This window comes from Hordeum vulgare, chromosome 2H (assembly GCF_904849725.1).
Source record: "Hordeum vulgare subsp. vulgare chromosome 2H, MorexV3_pseudomolecules_assembly, whole genome shotgun sequence".
In the NCBI taxonomy this organism is placed as follows: domain Eukaryota; kingdom Viridiplantae; phylum Streptophyta; class Magnoliopsida; order Poales; family Poaceae; genus Hordeum; species Hordeum vulgare.
The window spans coordinates 641,044,473-641,065,875 of record NC_058519.1 but is presented as its reverse complement, the minus strand read 5'-3'; the positions used below and the strand labels follow the sequence as shown (position 1 = coordinate 641,065,875).

The window sequence follows — 21,403 nt, the reverse complement described above, 5'->3', positions numbered from 1 at the left end:
GAGGTTTTAGGGCTGATTTGAGACGACTTTTCCACGGCTGCCCGACCACATACCTCCACAGTTTTTCCTCTAGATCGTGTTTCTGCGGAGCTCGGGCGGAGCCCTGCTGAGACAAGGTCATCACCAACCTCCGGAGCGCCGTCACGCTGCCGGAGAACTCTTCTACCTCTCCGTCTCTCTTGCTGGATCAAGAAGGCTGAGATCATCGTCGAGCTGTACGTGTGCTGAACGCGGAGGTGCCGTCCGTTCGGTACTAGATCGTGGGACTGATCGCGGGATTTTGCGCGGGGCAGATCGAGGGACGTGAGGACGTTCCACTACATCAACCGCGTTCTCTAACGCTTCTGCTGTACGGTCTACGAGGGTACGTAGATCACTCATCCCCTCTCGTAGATGGACATCACCATGATAGGTCTTCGTGCACGTAGGAAAATTTTTGTTTCCCATGCGACGTTTCCCAACACTAAAGGCCCGGCCACGTCGCCCCAAATCACAATGCCGCCCACGAGGCTTTGGTCCCGGCCCGTAAGGAGCCTTTAGTCCCGGTTTGTGTCTCAAACCGGGACTAAAGGGCTACGCGGTGTGCAGCCCGCATGTGCGCCACCTTTAGTCCTGGTTTGTGTCTCAAACCGGGACTAAAGTCCTCTGCCTATATATATTGGCCACAGCCCCCCTCTCCCCTCTTCCTTGCATTTTTCTTGGATGAAAGAGTGTGGGTGTGTGCTAGCTCTCCATTTTTCTTGGATGCACTAGAGGTGTTTGTTGAAATGTGTGTTAGAGCGATGCCGCTTCAGTTCACCGAACACAACTATGATATGAGATGCCCGAGCCACGCTTAAACCTCTTCCTCTTTATTTCTACTTATTCTAAAAGGTTAGCAACTATATTTCTCGTTTAGACCGTGCGGTACTAATTTTTAGGATCGTGATTGTATTTGATATACTGTCGTATAACGCAGATGAGCCATCCATGGATGTACGGTGATCGACGCACAACCGCTTACAGAGAAGGCGTGCATTCTTTTCGAGATGCAGCCGATGCGAACAAGCATGGTGGTGGCTATATGTTTTGTCCATGTGTTGAATGTCGGAATGAGAAGGATTACACTTCCTCAAGAGTCATTCAGAGCCACCTGCTTCGGTCCGGTTTTATGTCGGGCTATAATGTTTGGACCAAGCACGGAGAAAGAGGGGTTATAATGGAAGATGACGATGAAGAAGAAGAGAACGATGATGACAACTACCGATCTATGTTCCCTGAGTATGGTGATACCGCAATGGAAGACAATGAAGAAGAAGATCAGGATGAAGAACGGGAACTAGATGAGCCCGCTGATGATCTTGGCCGAGTCATTTCTGATGCACGGCGAGGTTGCGACACAGAAAAGGAGAGGTTGCAGTTCGAGCAGATGTTACAGGACCACAACAAATTGTTGTACCCAACTTGTGAAGATGGCCAGAAGAAGCTGGGTAGCACACTGGAATTGCTGAAGTGGAAGGCAGAGGCCGGTGTAACTGACTCGTCATTCGAAAAGTTGCTGGTACTGATGAAGAAGATGCTTCCAAGAAAGAACGAATTGCCCGCCAGCACGTACGAAGCAAAGAAGCTTGTCTGCCCTCTAGCATTAGACGTGCAGAAGATACATGCATGCCTTAATGACTGCATCCTCTACCGTGGTGAGAAGTACGAGAATATGGATAAATGCCCGGTATGCACTGCATTGCGGTATAGGATCAGAAAAGATGACCCTGGTGATATTGAGGGCGAGCCACCCAGGAAGAGGGTTCCTGCCAAGGTGATGTGGTATGCTCCTATAATACCATGGTTGAAATGTCTGTTCAGAAATAAAAATCATGCGAAGTTGTTGCGATGGCACATGGAAAATCGTATGAAAGACGATAAGTTGAGGCACACCGCTGATGGTCGGCAGTGGAGAAAAATCGAGAGAGAGTTCCCGAGATTTGCAGGTGACGCAAGGAACTTATGGTTTGGTCTGAGTACAGATGGCATGAATCCTTTTGGGGAGCAGAGTTGCAGTCACAGCACCTGGCCCGTTACTCTATGTATCTACAACCTTCCTCCTTGGTTGTGCATGAAGCGGAAGTTCATTATGATGCCAGTGCTTATCCAAGGTCCAAAGCAACCCGGCAACGATATTGATGTGTACCTAAGGCCATTAGTTGATGAACTTTTACAGCTGTGGGACGAACCAGGTGTACGTGTGTGGGACGAGCACAAACAAGAGGAATTTGACCTTCGAGTGTTGCTTTTCGTAACCATCAATGATTGGCCTGCTCTTAGTGACATTTCAGGACAGTCAAACAAGGGATACAATGCATGCACACACTGTTTGGATCAGACATAAAGTATATATCTGGACAAATGTAGGAAGAATGTGTACCTGTACAATCGTCGTTTTCTTCCACCCAAGCATCCCTTATAGAAAAAAGGCAAGCATTTCAATGGCAAGGCAGAACCCCGGGGGAAGCCTGTCATCCGTACTGGTGCTGAAGAATTTGATATGGTCAAAGATTTAAAAGTAATCTTTGGAAAGGGTCCTGGCAGCCAACCTGTTCCTAACGGCCCTGATAAGCGCGTACCCATGTGGAAGAAGAAATCTATATTTTGGGAGCTACCCTACTGGGAAGTCCATGAGGTCCGCTCGGCAATCGACGTGATGCACCTGACGAAGAATCTCTGCGTGAATATTCTAGGCTTCCTGGGCTTGTATGGGAAGTCAAAAGATACACCGGAAGCACGGGAGGACCAGGAACGTCATAAAGGAAGAGATGGCATGCATCCAATGCAGTTTCAAGGGCGTGCCAGCTACGCTCTTACTAAGGAAGAGAAGGAAATCTTCTTTGAAGTCCTTTTCAGTATCAAGGTCCCGACTGGCTTCTCGTCGAAATAAAGGGAATCGTAAATATGAAAGACAAAAAATTCCAAAACCTAAAGTCTCATGACTGCCACGTGCTTATGACGCAATTGCTTCCGGTTGCATTGAGGGGAATTCTACCGGAAAATGTTCGCCTGGCAATTGTGAAGGTATGTGCATTCCTCAATGCAATTTCTCAGAAGGTAATCGATCGAGAAAGTCTATCAGGGTTACAGATTGATGTGGTCCAATGTCTGGTCAGCTTTGAGTTGTTGTTCCCGCCATCCTTCTTCAATATAATGACACACCTCCTAGTTCACCTAGTCGAAGAGATTAGAATTCTCGGTCCTGTGTTTCTACACAATATGTTCCCCTTCGAGAGGTTCATGGGAGTCTTAAAGAAATATGTTCGTAACCGTGCTAGGCCAGAAGGAAGCATCTCCAAGGGCTATGGAACAGAGGAGGTCATTGAGTTTTGTGTGGACTTTCTTCTTGACCTTAAGCCGATTGGTGTTCCTGAACCTCGGTATGAGGGTAGGCTGACAGGAAAAGGCACACTAGGAAGGAAAGCAAAAGTATGTATGGATGGGCATTCTTTCTCTCAAGCACACTACACAGTTCTACACAATTCCACCGTGGTGGCTCCGTATATCGTGAGACACAAGAATATTCTACGCTCCGAAAACCTGGGGAAGGTTGACTCTTGGATTAAAGGGGAACACGAGAAGACTTTCTGCAGTTGGTTGCAGACACATCTCATGAATGACGACACCGTTGGAGATCAGCTGTACTGTTTGGCCAGGCCACCATCTTCGACTATATGTACTTTCCAAGGGTATGAGATAAATGGGAATACATTTTACACGGTTGCCCAAGATAAAAAGAGCACCAACCAAAATAGTGGTGTCCGCTTTGATGCAACAGACGAGAATGGGAACTGTTTGGAAACATATTACGGGTACATAGAGGAGATATGGGAACCTGACTATGGACCTACTTTTAAGATCCCTTTATTTCGGTGCAAATGGGTGAAGCTGACAAGAGGCGGGGTAGTTGTAGACCAAAAGTACGGCATGACAACAGTGGATCTCAACAATCTTGCGTACATGGACGAACCATTTGTCCTAGACAATGATGTCGCTCAGGTTTTCTATGTGAAGGACATGTCTACAAAAACGAGAAAAAGAAATCAGCAAAAGAAGATATCGTCCGATGAGCCAAAACGCCACATAGTTCTTTCAGGGAAAAGAAACATCGTGGGAGTAGATGACAAGACAGACATGTCACTAGATTATAATAAGTTTCATGAAATTCCGCCCTTCAAAGTGAAAACTGACCCAAGCATCGTACTAAATGATGAAGATTCTCCATGGCTACGACCCAGAAGAAAACAAAAATAATAGGTAGGAATATTTGTGCAATAATGTAATAATGTATTAAACCTTTTATGTAATGCATGTATCGAATGTACTAAACCTTTTAGTTTTGAATTATTTATTCAATTTCAAACACTTTTCATTTTCATAGTTTTGTCAAATTCTCAAATATGCAAAAAGAATTTCGATAAACCTTTGTAAGAGATGAGTTCTCGTTCGAAACGCTGATACTTCGAGAGAGATTGTTCGTTTTGTACACGAAGTGCATCGAGTTTTTGTCGTAGCCCTCTCAACTTTTTAACACATACTATGTGGGTGAAATGATAATAGCATGCCAACTTTCAACATTTTCAAAGTTTATTTGTAGTGCTTTTCAATTTTAGGGTCAACTAGCTCAAAAAAAAAGTAAATGCACGAAAAATACCAAATGAAGTCAGAAATTGTTAAAGTTTTGTGATGTGCCTTTGGATGGTTCATTTTGAACACACAAAAAGTATGGAGTTCAAATAAGTTCAAAAAAATGAAATCCCTTTGTAAGAGATGAGTTCTCGTTCGAAACGCTGATACTTCGAGTGAGATTGTCCGTTTTGTACACGAAGTGCATCCAGTTTTTGTCGTAGCCCTCTCAACTTTTTAACACATGCTATGTGGGTGAAATGATGATAGCATGCCAACTTTCAACATTTTCAGAGTTCATTTGTAGTGCTTTTAAATTTTGGGTCAACTTTAAAAAATAAGTAAATGCACGAAAAATACCAAATGAAGTCAGAAATTGTTGAAATTTTGTGATGTGCCTTTTAATGGTGCATTTTGAACACACAAAAAGTACATAGTTCAAATAGGTTCAAAAAAATGAAATCCCTTTTGTAAGAGATGAGTTCTCGTTCGAAACGCTGATACTTCGAGAGAGATTGTCCGTTTTGTACACGAAGTGCATCCAGTTTTTGTCGTAGCCCTCTCAACTTTTTAACACATGCTATGTGGGTGAAATGATGATAGCATGCCAACTTTCAACATTTTCAGAGTTCATTTGTAGTGCTTTTCAATTTTAGGGTCAACTAGCTCAAAAAAAGTAAATGCACGAAAAATAACAAATGAAGTCATAAATTGTAGAAATTTTGTGATGTGCCTTTGAATGGTTCATTTTGAACACACAAAAAGTATGGAGTTCAAATAAGTTCAAAAAAATGAAATCCCTTTGTAAGAGATGAGTTCTCGTTCGAAACGCTGATATTTCGAGAGAGATTGTCCGTTTTGTACAAGAAGTGCATCCAGTTTTTGTCGTAGCCCTCTCAACTTTTTAACATATGCTATGTGGGTGAAATGATGATAGCATGCCAACTTTCAACATTTTCAGAGTTCATTTGTAGTCCTTTTCAATTTTAGGGTCAACTAGCTTAAAAAAATAAGTAAATGCACGAAAAATACCAAATGAAGTCAGAAATTGTTGAAATTTTGTGATGTGCCTTTGAATGATGCATTTTGAACACACAAAAAGTATGGAGTTCAAATAAGTTCAAAAAAATGAAATCCCTTTGTAAGAGATGAATTCTCGTTCGAAACGCTCATACTTCGAGAGAGATTGTCCGTTTTGTACACGAAGTGCATCCAGTTTTTGTCGTAGCCCTCTCAACTTTCTAACACATGCTATGTGGGTGAAATTATGATAGCATGCCAACTTTCAACATTTTCAGAGTTCATTTGTAGTGCTTTTCAATTTTAGGGTCAACTAGCTCAAAAAAAATAAGTAAATGCACGAAAAATACCAAATGAAGTCAGAAATTGTTGAAATTTTGTGATGTGCCATTTAATGGTGCATTTTAAACACACAAAAAGTATGGAGTTCGAATAAGTTCAAAAAAAAGAAATCCCTTTGTAAGAGATGAGTTCTCGTTCGAAACGCTGATACTTCGAGAGAGATTGTCCGTTTTGTACACGAAGTGCAACCAGTTTTTGTCGTAGCCCTCTCAACTTTTTAACACATGCTATGTGGGTGAAATGATGATATCATGCCAACTTTCAACATTTTCAGAGTTCATTTGTAGTGCTTTTCAATTTTAGGGTCAACTAGGTCAAAAAAAAAAGTAAATGCACGAAAAATACCAAATGAAGTCAGAAATTGTTGAAATTTTCTGATGTTACTTTGAATGGTTCATTTCGAACACACAAAAAGTATGGAGTTCAAATAAGTTCAAAAAAATGAAATCCCTTTGTAAGAGATGAGTTCTCGTTCGAAACGCTGATACTTCGAGAGATTGTCCGTTTTGTACACGAAGTGCATCCAGTTTTTGTCGTAGCCCTCTCAACTTTTTAACACATGCTATGTGGGTGAAATGATGATAGCATGCAACTTTCAACATTTTCAGAGTTCATTTGTAGTGCTTTTCAATTTAGGGTCAACTAGCTCAAAAAATAAGTAAATGCACGAAAAATACCAAATGAAGTCAGAAATTGTTGAAATTTTGTGATGTGCCTTTGAATGGTGCATTTTGAACACACAAAAAGTATGGAGTTTAAATAAGTTCAAAAAAATGAAATCCCTTTGTAAGAGATGAGTTCTCGTTCGAAACCCTGATACATCGTTTAATTGAAAATAACAAAATAGTTAATAATTTGGATAGTCAAAATAATTAATTTTGAAAATAGAAAATAGTTTTGAATTATTTATTCAATTTCAAACACTTTTCATTATCATAGTTTTGTCAAATTCTCAAATATGCAAAAAGAATTTTAATAAACGTAGTTTTTAATTGAAAATAACAAAATAGTTAATAGTTTGGATAGTCAAAATAATTAATTTTGAAAATAGAAAATAGTTTTGAATTATTTATTCAATTTCAAACACTTTTCATTTTCATAGTTTTGTCAAATTCTCAAATATGAAAAAAGATATTTAATAAACATAGTTTTTAATTGAAAATAAGAAAATAGTTAATAGTTTGGATAGTCAAAATAATTAATTTTGAAAATAGAAAATAGTTTTGAATTATTTATTCAATTTCAAACACTTTTCATTTTCATAGTTTTGTCAAATTCTCAAATATGCAAAAAGAATTTTAATAAACATAGTTTTTAATTGAAAATAACAAAATAGTTAATAGTTTGGATAGTCAAAATAATTAATTCTGAAAATAGAAAATAGTTTTGAATTATTTATTCAATTTCAAACACTTTTCATTTTCATAGTTTTGTCAAATTCTCAAATATGGAAAAAGAATTTTAATAAACATAGTTTTTAATTGCAAATAAAAAAATAGTTAATAGTTTGGATAGTCAAAATAATTAATTTTGAAAATAGAAAATAGTTTTGAATTATTTATTCAATTTCAAACACTTTTCATTATCATAGTTTTGTCAAATTCTCAAATATGCAAAAAGAATTTTAATAAACATAGTTTTTAATTGAAAATAAGAAAATAGTTAATAGTTTGGATAGTCAAAATAATTAATTTTGAAAATAGAAAATAGTTTAGAATTATTTATTCAATTTCAAACACTTTTCATTTTCATAGTTTTGTCAAATTCTCAAATATGCAAAAAGAATTTTAATAAACATAGTTTTTAATTGAAAATAAGAAAATAGTTAATAGTTTGGATAGTCAAAATAATTAATTTTGAAAATAGAAAATAGTTTTGAATTATTTATTCAATTTCAAACACTTTTCATTTTCATAGTTTTGTCAAATTCTCAAATATACAAAAAGAATTTTTAATAAACATAGTTTTTAATTGAAAATAACAAAATAGTTAATAGTTCGGATAGTCAAAATAATTTATTTTGAAAATAGAAAAAAATTGAAACTATATGAGAATTTGTAGAGAAAATTCAACCTAAATTCAAAGTGACCTCACTTTGAATTCTGGTTGATTTTTCTCCATAATTTCGAATATAGTTTCAATTTTTAAATTTACAGTCTGTTTGGGCCCGTAAGCCTGCTTTAGAGAGGAGCTCGATGGAGATGCTGCGACGGGGTTTGTAAACTAGTGTCAGTGTCCCTCGCTGGGCGAGGTGGGACTAAACTTATCGTGCAGCCACCGGAGGGGCTTTAGTCCCGGGTGGAGCCATGACCCGGGACTAAAGCCCCTCACCTGCCGCGTGCCGAAAAGGGGTCTTTAGCCCCGGGTCGTGGCTAGACCCGGGAGTAAAGGGTGTCTTTAGTCCCGGCTCGAGCCCCGACCCGGAACTAAAGGCTCGTGCTTCCCGCCTTTTGGTCTGTCGAAAAAGGGTCTTTAGTCTCGGGTCGTGGCTCCACCCGGGACTAAAGGGTGTCTTTAGTCCCGGTTCGAGCCCCGAACCGGGACTAAAGATCCTACTATATATACGGCCCCGACGAAAAATCCAAAATCCAAACGCCATTTCATTCTCTTCTTCCTCTCGCTCGCCTCTCCTGCCCGGCGCGACACCGGACGAACTCGAAGCCGCCAGGCTGCCCGCCGTCCTCCTCGCCGCCGCCTGTCGTCCTCCTCGCCGTCGCCGTGCCGTCCTCCGCCCCCTGCCGTCCTCCTCGCCCTCCCACTCCGGCCGGTAAGCCCCCCGCCCCCTCCTCCCCATGCCGAACCCGAAGGACGAGCCGCCGGCGGGGACGCCACCGCTGCCGTCGTGCCGGTGAGGAGGAGAAGAAAAGAAGAAAAAGGAGAAGAAAATAAGAAAAAGGAGAAGAAAAGAAGAAAATATTTTTTTTGTCATTTAATTCCTATTGTTATTAGGTTTGTGCTAGATTATTAGGGTTAGTGATATTTAGAATTAGGTTAGGGTTACAATAAGAAGAAAGATGAACAAAAATAAGAAAATAAGATTAGGAAAAAGGAAAATAAGAGGAGGAGGAGAAGAAAAGACGACGCCACCGCCGCCGTCGTGCCGGTGAGGAGGAGAAGTAGAAGAAGAGGAGGAGGAGAAGTAGAAGAAGAGGAGGAGGAGTAGAAGAAGAGGAGAAGAAAAGGAAGAAGAAGAGGAGGAGAAGAAGATTTTTTTTTTGTCATTTAATTACTATTGTTATTAGGTTTGTGCTAGATTATTAGGGTTAGTAATATTTAGAATTAGGTTAGGGTTACAAGAAGAAGAAAGATGAACAAAAATAAGAAAATAAGATTAGGAAAAAGGAAAATAAGAAGAGGAGGAGAAGAAAATATGATGCCACCGCCGCCGTCGTGCCGGTGAGGAGGAGAAGTAGAAGAAGAAGGGAGGAGAAGTAGAAGAAGAGGAGGAGGAGTAGAAGAAGAGGAGAAGAAAAGGAAGAAGAAGAGGAGGAGAAGAAGATTTTTTTTGTCATTTAATTAGTTTATTTTTAGCAAGAAAATTAATAGAACTAGTTTATTTTTTTAGTTCATTTTACGATGCCTATCCTGCATCCTTGTCGTCGACTCGGCGAAGTTCACCTGCTTGATCAGAGGGGCCATGTCCGGGACTGGGCTCCGCCCGGCTCGTATTGGGAGGTGCTACCTTCCCGGGGCGTAGGTTGGTGAGGAGCCAGCCCGTTGTTGACCCGATCCTTGTTTGGTGGCGGTCGCGTGGGCCAGTGACGGTGCCGAGGCTTCCGGACACCGTGGAGGTGGTACGTCACCGTGTCAGCGAGGAGGATGAGCACGTCCGTCGCTACATGGTTGCGTTGGAGGGCAGGTTCGAGCATACCTGGCAGGTTCTTCAGGGATCTCACTGGAGCTATGATCCTGTGATGGTTCCTTCTCTTTGGGTGTCCACCGCCCGCGACGATACCCGTCGGGCGCTACGGTTCTAGCTGTATTAGTGATGCCATATGTATGATAGTATTCGAGGAGTATTAGTGATAATATTCGACGATGTACGGAAAGAAGAGATGATGTAGTTTTGCTTATAATTGAATGCATGCTAATTTGAATACTACTTTATTTTACGATTTGGTTTTGCTTATTGAATGCTCAAATTGGAAAAGTACTCCTACTTTGAATACTATGCAGAAATCTAGGAGTCCCGGGTGGAGCCACGACCCGGGACTAAAGTTGTTTTGGAATGGAGTTCCTGATAGAATAATTCTTTTTTGGTACAAAGTTCAACAAAGTCCTTTGACACTAGACAATGTGACATATAGAAGGGTAGATGAGATCAGGAAAAATAGGATCATTTTCTACACATCTAGAATGTCGCCATTTTGTTAAATCCTTAAAGGTTAAGAGAATCCGTTAGACATATTTTAGAGTTTAGGTTCTAGCCAAGACCCGGGACTAAAGGTCCTCCTATATAAAACGACACTTCGAAGTTTCCAACCCCTCTTATATAGTTTGTTAGTTTATTAGTTAATCAAATGTCCGTTTTTTGCAGAACTATGGATCCACATATCAGGAACCTCGAAGAGGAAGAACTTCTCGAAGATATAATGAAAGACGACCCCGACGTTGAACCAGCTGAATCTCCATCGTCATATCTAAACCCCTCTGAATATGGAATGGAGGTCGACCGACACGAAGATGAAGCCGATGGGGAAGGAGATAGGTCCAATGATGGAGAAGGTGATAGCTCCACTGATGGAGAAGCCGGTGGAGAAATAATAAAGTCCGGCGAGGTATACATATGAAGTTCGACAATCACTTGTAATATGTGAAAAATATTGGAGATAGCTCTATATTGTATACATATACATTCATTTGACGAATGTTTCTCCCTCTTAGGCCTCCACATCGAGCAAAGCTATGAAACGAGGCCCGACTAAAAAGTTGGATGCACGGACGCATTACACCTTTGAGGTGATATTGCCTACGGGCGAACCCAAGCTTCCTAAGAATGCTGCTGACACATTCAAGAAGCAATGCGGAGTTCTCGTTAGGGATCACGTCCCGATCAGCGTTCGGGAGTGAAACAAGCGCAAAGGGGTAGCCGATAGTGACTATGTCGCCGAAAGGTACAAAGATAATCTTTGGAATGATCTCATGTCACATTTCAACCTGCCAGAATGTGAGAATGAAGACGCCGCAAAAAAAACTGAGGGCCAAAGTCAAGCAGTGGACTCTAAAGAAGATGGCCGAACTGTTCCGTAGCTGGAAGAAGAAGCTATGGAAAAACTATCTGAAGACAAAGAAAGTGCCAGTATTCGAGGGGGATCTAGCCAAGCAGGCGAATCACTGGAAGGCATTTCAAGAGTAGAAGGAGTCAGAAGATGCCAAGGCATTATCAGAAAAGAACAAGAAAAATGCCGACAAGAAGAAATATCACCACACACTCGGGCTAGGGGGCTATGAGACTGCCATCCCAAAGTGGGATAAGAAAGAGCAAGATCTGCTAGCTAAAGGCATCATAACTGAACCACTCCGTGATGAGTGGGAATTGAGAGCAAGAAATTGGTTCCTTGCGCATGGTGGTTCGTACGACGAAGAAACATGGGACCTCATCTGCAGTGACGGTCTTAGGATACCCAGGGAGAATTGGAAAAAGATAGTGAAAGAAATTAAGGAGGGAAAAAGACAGTTCACTGCAGATAGAGAGAAAGATTTGCTCACACTGGTCCTCGGCAATGACGAACATGGAGGACGAACGCGAGGCTTCGGTCCTTCTTACCCGTGGTGGCTTGGGTTTGCCAGAGACCAAGACACTTACAGAAGCCGAGCGAGAGCAAAGAAGTGACAGCAGGATGAGGAGAATGACAAGTTCAACCAGTTGCTTGCCAGGATTAACGAGAAAAATAAGCAAATTGATGAGTTTAGAGGAGTAGCGCGCCAGGAAGATCCTGCACTCGATATTACCGGCGCCCCATCTAAGCGGAAAAGCAGCGTGGCTGAATCTGAGGCGCCGCCCGACGATGCACGAAGAATGATAGAGGGCGGTCCCGGCTACCCCGTGGATGGAATCAAGGAGTCAACATCATGTGAACTCCATCAGAAATTCAAGAACATATCCATGAAGGTGGCCGTCGGACAAGCTTTACCTTCTGGCCCTGATGCACGCTCGCATGGCCGTGAGATTCCAGCTGGCTTTGCTAAAGTCGGGGTGGATGAAATCATGGCATGGTTTCATGATATGGAGCTCGACATAGCTGGACCCGAAGATGAGAGGACACTCGGAGAAGTACTGGGTGGAGTCATCCTATGGGACAAGAACTAGATCAAGCTTCCAGGCTCGGCCCCAAGGACAACACAGCCTCCGAGTCGTCGCAGGTCACCTACACCTCCATCACCTCCAAGCCCTCCACATGACGACGACTAGCACAACACGAGTCCATCTCGATCACCGCCGCCGGACTTGGGTCGTCCGTCTCTGCCGCCACCCGCTCCGGATACTAAGCGGAATCGTGCCAGCAAGAACGCTTCGTCGATGATTTCTAAGCGACACAGCTCCCCAAAGCGCAAACTGTCGCCCCTCCCAAAGGTACCTCATGCTAATCTTCCTATCAGACCTTATGATCGTACCGCCGAGGAAAACGCGAGGATAGCAAAGGAACATCATGATGCGCAGATGAAAAAGAAGGAACCCGAGCCCCGCCCGGAATACACCAAGAAGCAAATAGCATTTGCAAAATACTTCACGACCCTTCCATCACAGTGTGACTTACATCATAAGCCTGATGACTATACACGCACATTGCAGAAGGAAGGGAAAAAGAGCAGATCATGTGCAAGTGCAAGTGGGAGCAAATCAAGTTCAACTACAAGCAAAAAAAGATTAGACCTTCCTCAGCTTGGATAACAGGCCAAACAGTCGATCCCACCCCTGAGGTTGTTAGCCGAGAATGTTCCCCCTCTGGTGCAGGGGCAAGATTTGGAATTAGAAAAGAAGTGGGCGGATGAATGGGGTATCCCGGTTGAAGACGTTCTGGCTTCCCAAGACGACAGGTTACCCAAGGCTGTGGTAGCCCCTAAGCCACAGTTTGTCATGGGAGCGCCTTTGGTTAGCAAAGATGATCTCCCAACAAATATGCGTTACTTGCATACATGGTACTAAAGTGAATCAAAGAATGGGAGAACGATGATCGTGGCGAGTGTCCCATGGGAGTACTACGGCCGCCCCGAAGAAATCCATATCGACTTTGATGAACTCTTCCAGATGTACAATGCCGACGCCCTCGACAAATCGCTTATGAGTTGCTATTGTCTGTAAGTTTTTCAATTTGTTGTCTACATATAACTTGTATAGTTATTTCAATTCATTGTCTACATATAACTTGTACTCTATTATGCAGAATGAAGATTCTGGAATGTAAAAGTAGGAACATCCTAAATATTGGGTTTATTGACCCAGATAAAATACATATAGCGACGCTAACTGATAAACCCAAGGAGACGGAGGAAAACCTTCTAAGGTTTCTAACAGATCAAAATTTCTGTGACCACATACTATTTCCATACAACTTCAAGTGAGGGTCTTTACTCTGTTGTGTCCATTCACTTATAAGTGTAATTGATAAGTTACTCTCTCACACACACACACACATACATACATATATATATATATATATATATATATATATATATATATACACATGTGCAGCTTCCATTGGATTCTGTTGGACATTCAAATTGATAAGGGAAGAGTTGATGCCTTCGACCCATTATCGAGACCCTTGGGACAGTTCCAAAGCCTACAGGACATGCTCCAAGGGTAATTTCAATCATTCTTGCGCTCTATCGGTCTCTTTCGATGATTTTCTGATATATCAATTAATGAAAAACTTAGCAAATCATTTTCCTTGTCGGGCAGGGTTTGGAAGCGGTTCAAGTGCGTGACTCCCAGTATCGAGCCCGAGAAGCTGACCTTTAGAGCGGCTCAGGTAAGTAGTAGTATGATATACTTCTATTTTCAATACATTTATGATGCTAGATTATTATTTTGATTATATATATTCTATTCTCGTAAAGTGCGACCAATAGCCACGGGGGACGCATCTATGCGGATACTATGTTTGCGAGACCATTCGCACGTTTACCTCTGAGCACAAGGATTACAGATACGACGTAAGCAATGAACATTCACACCTCTATTTTTACCCGTCATTCTTTGTTATCATGATTGATATTCATATTGATGTCCTCTTCTTATATAGTACACGGCCATGAGGGAGAAGGTCCTACCAGAGCAACGCGCGATTGCTGTTGCAGAGGAGCTTGCGACCTTTCTGAGGACGGAAGCTATAGATGACAAAGGACGATTTAGTGTAGCTAGGGGCCATTACTGATGTTGGTCCATGTAATTGAATAGACGGGCTCTAGTCCCGATAATTCAGATCTCCATATAATTGTATATATATATGCTCGCTTGTAAGATAAGTTAATCTTATATATATATGCATAAACATGTATATTTAGAATTATATGAAAACTAATTCCCGAACACCAAACGAGGCATCACGTTAATCTCCCGAACACCTAAACCCTAAAACCCTAAAATAAACAAAATCTGCAGAAACTCTTTAGTCCCGGTCCGTGTTAAGACCCGGGACTAAAGGGCCTGCCCCTGAGGGCACTTCGAGGCGCCCACGTGGAGCACCTTTGGTCCCGGCTTGGAACAGGGCCGGGACTAAAGGTTAGGCCTTTAGTCCCGCCCCTTTGGTCCCGGTTGGTGAACCGGGACTAAAGCCCCTTACGGGCCGGGACTATAGGCCCCGTCCCCACTAGTGTAGCACGGGTGTATACCACCGAGATCTGAAGGTACAACACCAACCACTCAACCCCTTGGTTCCAGTTTAAGTATCTGGTCTAGCAAAACATGAAACTGACAAATGGATGTTTTATGTATGGCAGCTAGAGAATTTATTGCTTGATACTGCTGGGAACCTCAAAGTCTCAGACTTTGGCTTGAGTGCGATATCTGAGCAGGCGAAGGTAATAACACATAAACAATCTTGAAGATCACACGAGGCATTGCATTTTTGTAGTTTCTGTTGATGCCATCTAACATATTAAACTATAACCTCTGATTACTTCAACTCAACAGGCTGATGGGTTACTACATACTACCTGTGGGACACCGAACTATGTTGCTCCTGAGGTAACTGCTCCTTATACATTTGTAGTGATTCTGTTTTAACCAGGAATGAACATGCTTATATTCTAATGCTACCCAATATCCAGGTTATTGAAGATAAGGGCTCTGATGGTGCGTTTGCAGACCTTTGGTCTTGTGGGGTAATTCTTTTTGTGATGCTTGCTGGATATCTGCCTTTTGAGGATGACAACGTCTCAGCCCTTTATAAAAAGGTAATATAGAAGGAATAAGTAAATACATAAGTGCCGATATTACTGTATGTATATTTGCATTTACCCTCTTTCGCTTGACAAATCTCTGGAGCTGAGTTTACTTGTCCCTCTTGGTTTTCTCATGGAGCTAAAAGACTGATTCCCAGGATTCTGGATCCTAATGCGTCAACTGTAATATTTTTTACTTAATATTCCATTTCTGAAATTTGAGATTAGTCCGCCAAAAGGTCAGCAAAACCGCTCCCAAGTGGTGGTTCTGCAGTTTTTTGGTCTATGACTACATTACTTATGGAGTTGTTTCTTACTCGGTTCCTCATTGTCGTTGACGAGCGTATAACTACCCCTCAACTATTAAAAGATCCATGGTTCAAAAAAGGGTACAAGCCACCTGTTTTTCATGAAGGGAGTCGGCGAGGCGGCCGTAGTGGATGTCGTCGAGGAGGTCGTCGGCGTCGTGGGCCATGTCCCTGAGGCGGTGGATCCAGGCGGCGAGGGTGGGGTCGGAGGGGCGGCGCCGGGCGTGCTCGACATCGGCGGCGGTCACCTTGAGACGGAGGAGCTTGTCGGAGAGGCGCGCGAGGTCGGCGGGCGCGTCCCCCGCTCCTCCCGGGAGGTAGCGCGCGAGGTCGTCCGCGAAGGACCTCGCCCGGTCGCCGAGGAACTACAGCAGCGGCGACACCAGCCAAAGAAAACATATAGGGTCTTAATCATAAAAGTGAAACGTTTTCCTCACTAAAGAAAGGACTGCGGGTTTATTAACAGAAAATGGAAGGGCCTTTTTGCAAAAATGCCATGACGGACGACCAGAAACCCTATTTGCTTTATTATTAGGGAGAGATATATCCACGTCAGCGCTAAGATGTCCGCCACTCCGCCTAGTCATCCTGGCCGAAGAACCGTAGCTCTAGACGACCATACCATGCCCTCCGATTCGACGATGCCCGCCATGGCTGCCAAGAGCCCAAGATCCCCATTGATATTATTACATGATGTAGCTAATTCAAACAACTCTCACTACTGGAATCCAGTTCTTTGCCGTCAGCCAGTGCTTTGCCGTCTGCTGGCTGATGTCAAAGAACCTCTTTGCCATCAGTTGACACAAGGCAGACGGCAAAGGGCTGACACATGGCAAAAATACTATTTGCCATGTGTCGGCCCTTTGCCGTCTGCCAGCGGACGGCAAAGAGACCCAGGGCAGACGGCAAAGAGGACGGGTGGGTCCCATGCCTGCCGTGTCCAACATCCGGGGGCCTTTGCCGTCTGCCATGGGGCCCTTTGTCGTCGGGGGGCGGACGACAAAGGGGCCGCCCTATAACGGCCGTTAACCCCCTCCTCGCTCACTGTCTCTCTCTCCCCCCGGCCACTGTCTCTCTCCTCACCCCACGGCGACCCCTTCCCCGCGAGAGCCCCTCCCCGCGGCGAGCCCCTCCCCGCGAGAGCCCCTCCCCGCGGTGACCCACCCCCGCGGCGACCCACCCCCGCAGCGACCCACCCCTGCGGTGACCCACCCCCCGCGAGAGCCCCTCCCCGCGGCGAGCCCCCTGCCGCGCGCCCCCTGCCCCCCTGCCGTCGTCCACCGCCGCCCACACCACCCCGCCGGTGAGTTCTTCTTCTTTTTCTTTTTAAAAAAGTTAATTACTTTAGTTAGTTTATTAGGTTAGTTATTTATTATATATAGGGTAATTTAGTTAGTTTATTTGGTTAGATTATTAGGCTAATTAGTTAGTTAGTTAGGTTAGAAGAAAAAAAGAGGAAAAGCAGAAGGAAAAAATGAAAAAGAAAAAAGGAAAAGAAGAAAATAATTAGTAGAAGAACGAAAAAGAAGAGGAGAAGAACGAAAAAGAAGAGGAGGAGGAGGAAAATAATTAGAAGAAGAATGAAAATAATTATAAGAAGAACGAAAAAAAATTAGAAGGAGAAGAAGAAGAAGAAGAAGAAGAAGAAGAGGAGGAGGAGGAGAAAGAAGAAGAAGAAGAAGAAGAAGAAGAAGAAGAAGAAGAATAGGAGGAGAAAAAGAGGAGGGGGAGGAGGAGGAGAAAAAAGAAGAAGAAGAAGAAGAAAAGACCCCGGCACCCCGAAACTGACCCTCGACCCCCGACCCCTGACGCCCGACGCCACTGACTCCCGACCTCCGATGCCACTGACCCCGACGCCACTAACCCTCGACCCCCGATGCCACTGACCCCCGACCCAGACCCTCGGCCCACGATTCTCGACCCCCGACGCTCGACGCCACCAACCCCCGACCCCGGACGCCACTAACACCCGACATCACTGACCCTCGACCCCCGACGTCACTGACCGTCGACCCCAACGCCACTGACCCGCCACAACCGACGCCACTAACCCCCGACCCCCGATGCCATCGACACCCGACACCACCGACCCTCGACGGCACTGACTCCCGTCGCACCTAAGCCCCGACCCCCGACACCTCTTCTGCCTTCTATTGAACGAGAAGGTGCTTTTCGGCCTTCCAGAGGCCCACGAGGTCATAATTTTGTAAATTATGAGTTAGGTCACATATTTCCCGATTATGTTAATTATAAAAACATCATATTTGTGTTGATCGTGTGAATTTCAATGTGCAGTTGTTCGACGACCTCCACGTGCGTTGGACGAGCTCCGCCCTTGCGTTTGTTGGTGAGCACAGATGACTTCTCCTCCTACTCCCTTAATTTGCTCTGTCCTGGTCTTCGTGCCGATGAAACTTGCTAGCTATAGGTTTGTTCAATCATGAGTATGCGTGACCAGTATGTGTCTCCCGTTCGAAAGCGTGACATTTATAAATATGCATTTCTTTGCATATTTATAACCGCCATCCTTTCGAATTGTCCAACATTATCCATGGACAACCCGAGTATGTGTAGATTGGGTTTGTTTTCCCGTATGCTGTGCTCCGGATCCGATGCGGAATTTCGTCAGTGCCTCCCCTGTTGTTCTCCGGGTACACATCCTCTCTGCTTATTGCCGAGACGTGTATCAGGAGAACAGCGGGGAGGTGCTGCCGAAATTCCGTGTCGCATCTGGAGCAGAGCATGGGAAAACGAACCCAATCTACACATACTTGGGTGGGATTAGGACCTATCTTTACCTATTAGCGTGTAGGTTGCATGGACGTAATAAAACTGACAAACTTGATTAGCGTATGAATATAGATGATGAATTATATATTTATTTCTTGTGCCCCCATAGGTATCTAGGCAACATGAGTGATCGTGCTTGGATGTACACTGGTCACCCTAGTCAGAAAGACATGACCCATGAATGGTTAACAAAAACCACGGGGTTTGTGAGAGCCGCATTTGCAAATGGCCAGCAAAAAACATGGTGCCCCTGTCCCAACAGCGACAACTGGAAAAAGCAGACAGAGTTTGAAATGGGTAAACACCTACAGAAGTGGGGTTTTACGCCTAATTATACGGTGTGGACTTTTCATGGTGAGTCTGACCAACGTGCCAGAGCTGAGGTGATTCGTCGTCGCACCGACGAGCATGGTACCGGGATTGAAGACATGGTGCAAGACTTTGATGATGCTCGGGATTCAGACGATGAGATGGAGGAATCTGCAAAGGCCTTCTATGAAATATTGGAGTCTTCAAAACGTCCTCTCCACGAGCAGATTGAGCTTTGTCAGCTGGATGCCATCGCGCAAGTAATGGCTCTGAAGGCTCAATTCAACCTAGGCAGAGAATGCTACGACGCGATGATGATGATATTTGGACGCTTTCTACCCAAAGGCCATGTACTGCCTGCAAACCTGTACCAGTCAGAGAAAATCCTCCGTGTACTTAAGATGCCCTATGAGAAGATACATGCCTGTGAGAATGGATGTGCCTTATTTAGGCTTGAGTATGTGGCCTTGAACTATTGCGCCATTTGTAATTCTTCCAGGTATATTGTGGTAGACAACGGCATGGGTGAGAAGAATCAGACCAAAATCCCCATTAGTGTTCTTCGGTATCTGCCAATCGTACCAAGACTTCAACGTCTTTTCATGGTCGAAGAGACGACCAGACAGATGACATGGCACAAATAGGACAAAAGAACCGAACTAGATGCGGATGGTAACAAGATGCTGGTACACACTTCAGATGGTTTTGCATGGAGCCACTTCGATGCATTACATAAGGATAAATCGGAAGATCCAAGGCAACCTAAAGTTGCCATCAGCACGGATGGGTTCAATGTGTATGGTATGACGGCAGCACAATACAGTTGTTGGCCTGTATTTGTCATTCCACTAAATTTGCCACGCAGAGAGATTATGAAAAGAAAGAACATTTTCCTGACGTTGATAATTCCAGGGCCCAACTATCCGGGGAAGAATATGAATGTGTACATGCAACCGCTTAAGTATGAGTTGCAAGAAGCCTGGGATAATGGGATCAAGACCTATGACGCGGCTACCAAAACAAATTTCAAAATGCATGTCTGGTACATGTACTCGACGCATGATTATCCGGCGTTTGCGCTATTCGCTGGCTGGTGTGTGCATGGAAGTTTCCCGTGCACCACATGCAAGGCAGCTCTTCAGTTTCGTTGGCTGCAGGCTGGTCGCAAGTATTCTTGCTTCGACATGCATAGACAATTCCTGGATCCTGACCATAAGTTCAGAAAAGACAAGAAGAATTTCATCAAAGGTAGAGTTGTCAAAAACACTGCACCAACTGCGTTGACAGGCCAACAGACCCTTGATCAGTTAAACGCTCTCGAGCCTGATCCTTTGCATCTAGGATACTTCAAAGGGTATAATACGGAACACGCCCGGACTCACAAGTCATGCTTATGGGATCTGCCTTACTTCAAAGACCTCCTTTGCCCACACAACATTGATGTGATGCACACTGAAAAGAATATTGCGGAGGCCATTTTTGGTACATTGTTCGGCATAGAGGGGAAGTCAAAAGATAATCCTAAGGCTAGAATCGACCTGGAGGCTCTATGTGATAGACCGTTGCAAAACTTGCGACAACGGAAAGGAAAGCAAAGCACAGCAAAGCCAAAGGCATGGTTCAATCTTGAAAGGCCAGCTATGAGGGAAATGCTATTGTGGGTGAAAATGCGGTTGATGTTCCCCGATGGGTATGCTGCGAATCTAAAGAGGGGAGCGAGTCTTGAGAAATTGAAAATATTTGGGCTCAAGAGTCATGATTGGCACATATGTATTGAGCGGGTAATGCCGGTGATGTTGCGTGGCTTTATCCCCGAGGATGAATGGCTAGTACTTGCAGAGCTGAGCTATTTCTTCCGTTCTCTTTGTGCGAAAGAACTATCGCCTGGCGTGCTAGATGAAATGGAAGAGTTGGCGCCGGAGTTGATCTGCAAATTAGAAAAGATCTTTCCACCGGGCTTCTTTAATCCAATTGATTTTGCATCTCCCGAAAGAGGAAAGAATGGGGGGGCCGTTCAAAATCGATGGTGCTACTCAACTGAGAGGATGCAGAAGACGCTTCGAGCTAAGTGTAAAAATAAACGTAGAATTGAAGCATCGATGGCCGAGGCATTCATTACTGAGGAGGCGGCAAACTTCGTGATAGCACACTACGAAGCCAAAAATCATCATTTGCATAACCCGAAGCCTCGGTACAATGATGGCGATCCAAAAAAAGTTCGATCCAACCTTAGCCTATTCAAAGGTAAGCTCGCACCATCCGGTGCTTCAAAAGGGAAATCGTTGGATGTCGAAGAATGGCGGACCATTTCTTTGTATATCTTCACCAACCTAACAGAAGTGCGGCCGTACATCGGGTATGTTCTCGGTAATTTATTGTTCCGCAACATCTAATTGCTATGAACTACTCTTATTCCCGGATATTTGATATAGTCGATACGTCGCCGAATTCTCGGATGGAGCGGTCATCGAAAAGGATTCCGTCGAAGAGTATGAGCTTCTCGCAAAGCATGGAGGCGACTATCCCGGTTTCATCTCTTGGTTCAAACAAAGGGTAATTAATTACCATTAAGGGCCCATTTGATTTCTTGGTCTAATTTG

The 21,403-nt window shown here is 43.9% G+C and overlaps 1 pseudogene; it reads left to right on the top strand.

Moving 5' to 3' along the window:
- Positions 1–16,144, top strand: part of LOC123428880 — a 34,468-nt pseudogene extending 18,324 nt beyond the window's left edge.
- The last annotated feature ends 5,259 nt before the right edge of the window (positions 16,145–21,403 follow it).